Raw genomic sequence first — 7465 nt, 5'->3', positions numbered from 1 at the left:
TGTGTTATGTCGATAGTGGTTGTGTCCGTTTCAACTGTATCATTGTAGGTATGTAATAGCACGTTTAAACTTTCTAATGTCGAACGAATATATAATATGCTAGGTAGCAAATCCGTGAAGGTATTATCACGTTTGGTAAAGTTTTAAGTTGTATGTGTTATTTTGGGGTCAAACCGAGTGAGTGAAGAACGTGATTTAAAACGATTTTACAAGTCACGTAGCTAGACTTTGGATTTGTATGAGTGTATGAACATAATTTCGTCAGTCATTTCATAAAGATTCCACTTATTTTAGTTAGTTTTTACATGTTCTTGGTTTAGTGTAAAATGTTTATGAGTTGGTAAATAGCCTCGTCCGAACCATCCTGATCTCGCGAGTTTACATACACTGTTTCGTTAATGTAAGCTCGCGAGATCAGGATTGTTCGTCAAATGGCGGCTTCAACGGTTTCAGTCGTCTTTCTAGGAGTTTGCTCGTGGTGAAATTGCGACACGAGGCAGTGTGGTGGAGTGTCAAAATAGAGGGAAGCTAACTAAAGTTTTCCTTCACCATTTGGAGAGTGAGGCCAACTGCATGGAATGGCGTCGATTCATGCGGATGAATCGGAGCACGTATCAAACTCATTCCATGGAGGACCAAGTGTCTGCGGGTTTTCGCTCCACCCTTTTACTTGATTAATTAATTAAGGTCACTAATTAGAAAGGAACTCCCCTCGTCTGATATTGTAGGTTTTAATTGAATTGAAGAATCGAAAACCTGTGAGGCTCGGCTGTCAATGGGATGAGTTTTACACCCCTGAAACAATGGAAATGGAGAGAGTTTGAGAAGCAACAGCTGTGCTGGAATGCGATCAATGTGGGGGACAGTTGTGATGATATGGAGCGGGAGGATGAGGGCCTAGTATGTGAATGGTCTGTAGTGGAAAGACATAGGAAGAATAGAGATAATAATACTGGAAGCAGTGGCGCATGTAGTATAGAAACTCTAAAGAGGCCCAAGGTAGGGAGCTGGAGTAATAATGTGTCACAGTGGAAAGCTGGGATGGTGTTTGAGGAGACCACAGGGCCTCATTTACACCCTATCTGATTAAACAAGGCCATAAAAAGAGAGGTGAAGTTAAACTGGGCTGCATCCGTGTAAATGAGAACTTGTTCTGAACTAGCCTACCTGGTTAAATAAAGGTGAAATAAAAAATGGTAGATTGTTAATATCTTGTGCTAGTCAGGTTCAGCAAGGGAAGATTCTTCAATTGGAAAATCATAATAGGATGAAGCTCAGAAGCCATGACCCTGGAGCTTATGCTAAATTGAAGGGAGTAATCTGAGGTCCCAATATCTATGTCCATGGATGATATTGTTAAAGAACATGTGAAGGAGACAGAGTGGTTGAAGCCTAAAGGTTGATCAGTAGGAAAGAGGGTTAAAGAAGTGAAAGCTTATCATGTGTTGAGGTTTGAGAAGGTTTGTCTGGAAAGAAGAATTACGGGGATTCCTATTGCTTCAATGTCAGAGAATTTCACCCAGCCTCATCAATCAACAATACAATTTTTATATAAAGCCCTTCTTACATGGCTTGAGATGTCACAAAGAGCTGTAATGAAACCAGATCAGCCTAAATAGGAAGACTGGCAAGTAACCCCAAGCAAGCGAATGCAGTGTAGAAGCACAAGTGGCTAGGAGAAACCCATAGAAAAGCGGCAGAACCTAGGAAAAACGTTGAGGAGGAAACCAGGCTATGAGGTGTGGCATCCTCTTCCTTGTCGTGGCTGTGGGATGTTCATAGACCTGACCAGGCAGGGTCGAAAATTAATAATTCAACAGTGGTTGTCGAGGCGTCAACGAGGTCGAGCACCCAGAGTAATGTCAGTTGGCTTTCAGGTAAGCCCGATCATTGGAGAAGAGTTCTCTACGGCTCCTGCTGTCTCTAGCAGAAGTTGAAAACAGCAGGTCTGGGACAGGTAGCACGTTCCGGTGATGGTGGACAGGTCAGGTTCCATAGCAGAACAGTGAACTGCAGCAAGCAATCAGTGGAATCTATAGCAGTGTTCGTTTAAAGCCAAGAATGGGACATGTAGCTGTTTGAGTGAAAAGATCGTCAAGAGTGTGGGGAACATGATTATACGGGAATGTTCGCGAGCAAGTGACGTCTAAGTGTTGCCAATTGGATGGAGGGCAACAGATCAGGTCTATTTGGGATGCCAGAGTGCACGAAGAGTGCTCAGAGATATAGAATCCGTCAATGATGGATATATATGCAGAGGCAGTAGAAGACCTGCTGAGCTATCAGTGCAGACTGATGTAGCTTCCAATGGCTGGTATCCGTGAGTAAGAGGATCACTGCTCAGCAACTTGTTTCTATAGCGACTGTCTGACATGTTCAGAGAGGCGTTCAGAAATCTTGCGCCCATAAATGGCTGGACAAGATACCTTTAGATAGTGAAGTACCAATTTACTCATAGATTTCATTGGTAAGGTGATAAGATCTGGATTGTGGTATAGCAGAAAACCAGGTTATAGATAGTTATCCTTGTTAACCTGGTGTAGTTAGTCTGTTAAACAGTATAGGGAAGATATAATCACTAGAGCAAAGACACTCGTTGTACATCAGACACACAAGGGAAAGAGGCGAACCCCTAAGTGCATTTGCGTATTCTGGAAAAGGCAGCAACCCACAAGATCTAGATGGAGGAGACCAAACATACAGTTAATGCGCAAGCCTAATAGTGATAGGACAGCTGGACATTACCAAAGTAGAGGACACACAAAAGGAGGGTGCCAGCCCAAATGCACGCAGCAGATGGACTATACGGCCATACGTACATATATCATTCTTAGAATGAAAAGGGTCCGCATAAATTATACCTCACCGAAAGCAGGATGGTGGGCGTAGCAAGCAAGCAAGCTCTGGTAGATATGAAAATAACAATAATGGAGGAATAGAGTCAAGGGAAGCCAATTTTCATATAGAGGGGGAGACTCTACGTTAGGCAAGACAGAGAGTCCTATAAAGGACGAGTAATGTGATATGAAGAATTAGTCTGTTGAATGGAGGCTCTCCGCTGTTATGTTTCTAATAGCGGTCCTTCATGGAAGGCTCATTTTGTTACTTTGTAGATTGAAGTCCTATATTGGAAGTCACAATTCTTGTAAGCGATATTGTATATTTCTTCTAGACAATTCTCCACGCACACGCGAAGCCAGAGTTGGTTGGGGTAACAGATGTTACTGCGGTATGTGTTTTGTACAAGCTGGATATAACCTGGGGTGGACTTTGCTCAGCATGAATGAGAGCCCCATCGTATTGCAAACACAAAAAGGATCTATTGATAAAGGTTTATTGGGTGGTGCTGCGAGGGTTTTTGTGGAAGGGAGTCATGTGGTAGAAGTTAATAGGGGATTTCTTGATTATTTCTTTATCACACGAATTAGACAGACAACTGGACTTAAGTTTGTTTGCGGACCGCAGTAGATACCATAGGAGGTCTGCATCTCCAACACTTCAGTTTGCAGCGTCAGGTGCCTCATCAGAAGAGAACATTCAGTTGCTCTAATCTGTTTGAAGCTGGTGAATTTAATGATATCAGGTCCTTTACATGTGTCACTAATATTTCCTTAAGTACTAACTATTGCTTTAATATTTTTACAGGAAGTAAAAGTGCCAGAAGCTGTCAAGAAAATAACTTTTGTGTCTGTTTGTCTTTATTACTACAGGCCGATCAGAGATTAAGTCTGAGCGAACATCAACAGTGAAGGACCAAACATCCGGCACTCTCTTCCACACTGCAGTAGATAAACCACAGTCACTGGGTCCTGCATTGTGAACAGTGGAGCACGTCTTCCACCGTGCGCCAGGATCCAGAAATGCATCAGTGGAGCTGAGGACTCAGCAACCACTTGCGAGAGCTGAATTCAACAGTTAAAAGCAAAGAAGAGACGAAAGGAAGAGAATTTGGGAAATGCTGTTTGTCTGATGGTCAGAGCAAGGTTTTCTTAACTAGGTTTGTGTTATGTAATTTGCCAAACTTCCACGGTGTGCATAAAAAAGTTGCAGTAGAATGTTATCATGATGAACTGTTTACAGTTGAGAAGGTAGATGTTATTCATGCTACGACAGCTTGTACGCGGTCCTGACACCAGTATTGTTCAGCATCTTGGTACTTCACTGGACTGTCTGAGTTGCTCAAGACGTGTAGACTAAAGGAAGGTGCGAAGTTAGGTTAAGGTTCTCATGAGTGAGGTCGTGCTGTTGTTACTAACCTTGTGATGTTGTAGTGAGGATGAATAGCTCATGCATTGTCAACGACTTTTGCCTCTTTAGTTTGATCCTACCCATTTTAGAAGCTCTTTTATTCCCTTCTGTAATTTACTCAGCGACTTACGTAATTCAATGTCACCCTGGTACAGCCAGAAGAGGACTGCGCACCCCTCAGACGCTGTTCTACCGTCCAGCGAGTTGCTTCGATGGCGCACGTGAGCTTCTTACATTGCATTGCTTGCTTCTTGGGGTTTTTAGGGCTGGGTTGTTTAACACTTATGAACTACTACTCATGTAACAAAGGGCTTCATAAAATACTTTGACTGACATGTATACTACACCAACTGACTGGTTTTCTTGAATTGTTGTTACACAAAGGAGACCATTTTGAACATGCTCTACATCAGAATCAACAGCAGGAAATTCACAGAGCTAAGAGGGTTCGCACCATGCCCAACATTGTGATGGAGATTTCCCATTTCTATCAAAGCTATAACAAATACACTAAAAATAACCACAGCGAGAGGAAGCGTTACTTCTGTGTCTGACTGTGGGGTGAGTTTCTCGTTCGACTGATCAGTTACCTTTTTTTAAAGTTTTTAAACCAAACGACCAACAAGTCATACATACGGAGAGAACCTTACTGACTGCTCGTTGATCTGGTGGAGATTTCTCTCAATGAAGCAGGTTAAAGCACACCAACAAATATAAGAAAGAACGCCTACTTCCTTGTCGATTGTGGGAAGAGGTTTCTTCTCCCGATCGGATCACTTAAAATCACATTTATTTATGTTTTATTATTTTATTTCACTCTTATTTTAGACCAGGTAGCTATGTTGAGAGAAAAAGTTCTATCCTGCAACTCCGAACCTGGCCAAGATAAAGCATAGCAGTGTGACACAGACAACACAGAGTGTACCACATGGAAGTAAACATAAACAAGTAATAATGGTAGAAAAAAAGAGATCTATATTACCAATGTGTGAAAGCCTATACATACAGGAGGAGAAGCCTTGACTACCTGGGCTCTGACTGTGGAAGAAGCGTTATTCCGCATTGGCTCACTTAAAGATCACATGAACGTATCACCACACAGAGAGAAGGCATACTTACTCGCTTCTGATTTGGACAAATGTTTTAAAAACGTCAAATGAGCTAGAAACTCATCAGAGAACACACACAGGAAGAGAAGCCTTACTATCTTGCTCGTGACTGTGGAGAAGAGTTTCTCGCCCGGTTTTGCGATACCTTAAATAACACAATGAAGTTACATACGGAGAACCCTTACTCATGCTCGTGACTGCTGGGAAGAAAGTTTTCACGTTTGGATACTTAACAACACATGAAACATATGACACTACAGAGAAAACCCTACTCCTGCTCCTGACTGTGTGAAATGCTTCAGAAACATCAACTTAGCTAAAACGTCTCTCAGAGAAACACACACACAGGTGAGATGCTTATCCTGCTCCTGACCTCTTGGGAAATGATTTTAAAAACATCAAACTATGCTGACGTATGAGAGGAACGACACACAGTGAGAGAAGCCTTACTCCTGCTCTGTCCTGTGGGAAGCAGTTTCTCTCACCAGAGCAGTTTAAAAACTACACAACTTTTACAGTAGGAGACGAGCTTACTCCTGCTTGTTGGAAAGGGTGGCGTGTACGTCTAATGCTACGCAAAGGCTGCGTGTTGAATCTCAGAGGCTTTATTATTTTAGCTTTTTAAGCACTTTGGCATTACTACTTACTACTCTTTTAGCTATTACTTTTGCATTTGTTAGCTAGCATGGTAACTAGTCTATAGCCATGTTGCTAACCCTTTTCCCCAAACCCATTACTTTACTTAACTAACCTCACCCGCTAACCTAAGAGCTAACGTGTGCAACGAAACACAGAGTGAGAATTATAACGAATAATGCATATAAAAGTTCGTAACATATGTTATGAATGCAATGCTAAAGAATACATACGAATTGGTAATTCTAAACATTGATACGTCCTAACAATCAATCTATACTGAAAGACAATCTAACGCAACAATTTCAAAGATTTACAGTTTTTATAGTAGGAAGTCAGTCAATCTGTAATAACATAATGAGAGTCCCTAATCTTATGGTTACATATGGTATCTGCATGTTTGAGCGCGGTGGATGTACTGCAAACAAGGTTTCTTAAAAGGACGCTAGACGTGACTGATGGTAGAGATATAAATACTTGAGGTTCTCTCTGGCAACAGCTATGTGACATTTCCGTGACATTCATGAGTCAAATGCACTTCAAATTGGACATCTCTCCGTGACATGTGGTTTGTGTTGTGGGCTTTCAGTGTCTGCAGCAAAGGGCCCTGTGTAATGATATGGCTGTTTTATTCAGCATCTTGAATATGCCACACCTGGTAGTGTTGAATATTAGCATTGACAAAGCTGAAATGCTCAGCTAACGAGATATATATAAAGTTGGCACAACATTTTAGAGACACTAGTTTTTTGCTGCATATTGCTTTGATTTTTATTCGAGCTCATCAACAACGACTTTACGACTGTTTAGTTTTATATTTAGTTCAGTTTTAATATTGTAGGCCAATGTAATTTACCTAACAGTACTAAGGAGTGGATCGATGTTTTTTGTTCATAATATAAAACGTGTTGCTCTGAGACCAGGTTGTGCTTGAGTATTCTGTGGAAGGAGCTAGTAGACCATTTTTTTAAAAAATGTATTGAACCTTTATCTTTAACTTGGAAGTCAGTTAAAGAACAAATCTTATTTAAATGATTGGTCTAGGAAGGTTGGTTAACTGCTTCTTAGAGGCAGAACAACAAGTTTTACCTTGTCAGCTCGGGGATTGAATCTAGCAACTTTTTGGTTACTGGCAAGCAACCACTAGGCTGCTTCCGCCCCTAGCTGTATCAGATAGATGTTGTGATCACTTTGTCACCACTATGTTGGGGATTATTTACAACTTTTATTTAGATGATGCACGAGTTATCATGGAATGAATACATGTCGGGTTAATTTATTGTTTTTAAATCGAGACTAGCATGAGTTATTTTAGTTACTGATCATGAATGTGTTTGGAGAACTGCATTGAAGCAAACTTAATGTGAGTGCTCAATGAAAATAAAGTTACCATGAATATGTACTGGTCAACCTGCTTCTTCTGCTTTTATATTGCAGTCTTCTATTAGATCTGAAGTATGAATGGTTCTTAT

The 7465-nt window shown here is 41.1% G+C and overlaps 1 long non-coding RNA gene across 1 annotated transcript; it reads left to right on the top strand.

Annotated features, from left to right (window-relative positions):
• LOC139026487 (uncharacterized) lies at positions 1-748 on the top strand. The gene is made up of 2 exons (XR_011478283.1): positions 1-48; positions 466-748. It is a non-coding gene; the product is annotated as an uncharacterized lncRNA (long non-coding RNA).
• Positions 749-7465: the final 6717 nt, after the last annotated feature.

This window comes from Salvelinus sp. IW2-2015, unplaced genomic scaffold (genome assembly GCF_002910315.2).
Source record: "Salvelinus sp. IW2-2015 unplaced genomic scaffold, ASM291031v2 Un_scaffold4904, whole genome shotgun sequence".
Lineage (NCBI taxonomy): Eukaryota > Metazoa > Chordata > Actinopteri > Salmoniformes > Salmonidae > Salvelinus > Salvelinus sp. IW2-2015.
Note: the sequence above shows the minus strand (reverse complement) of the source record. Positions and strands in the feature narration are given on the sequence as shown.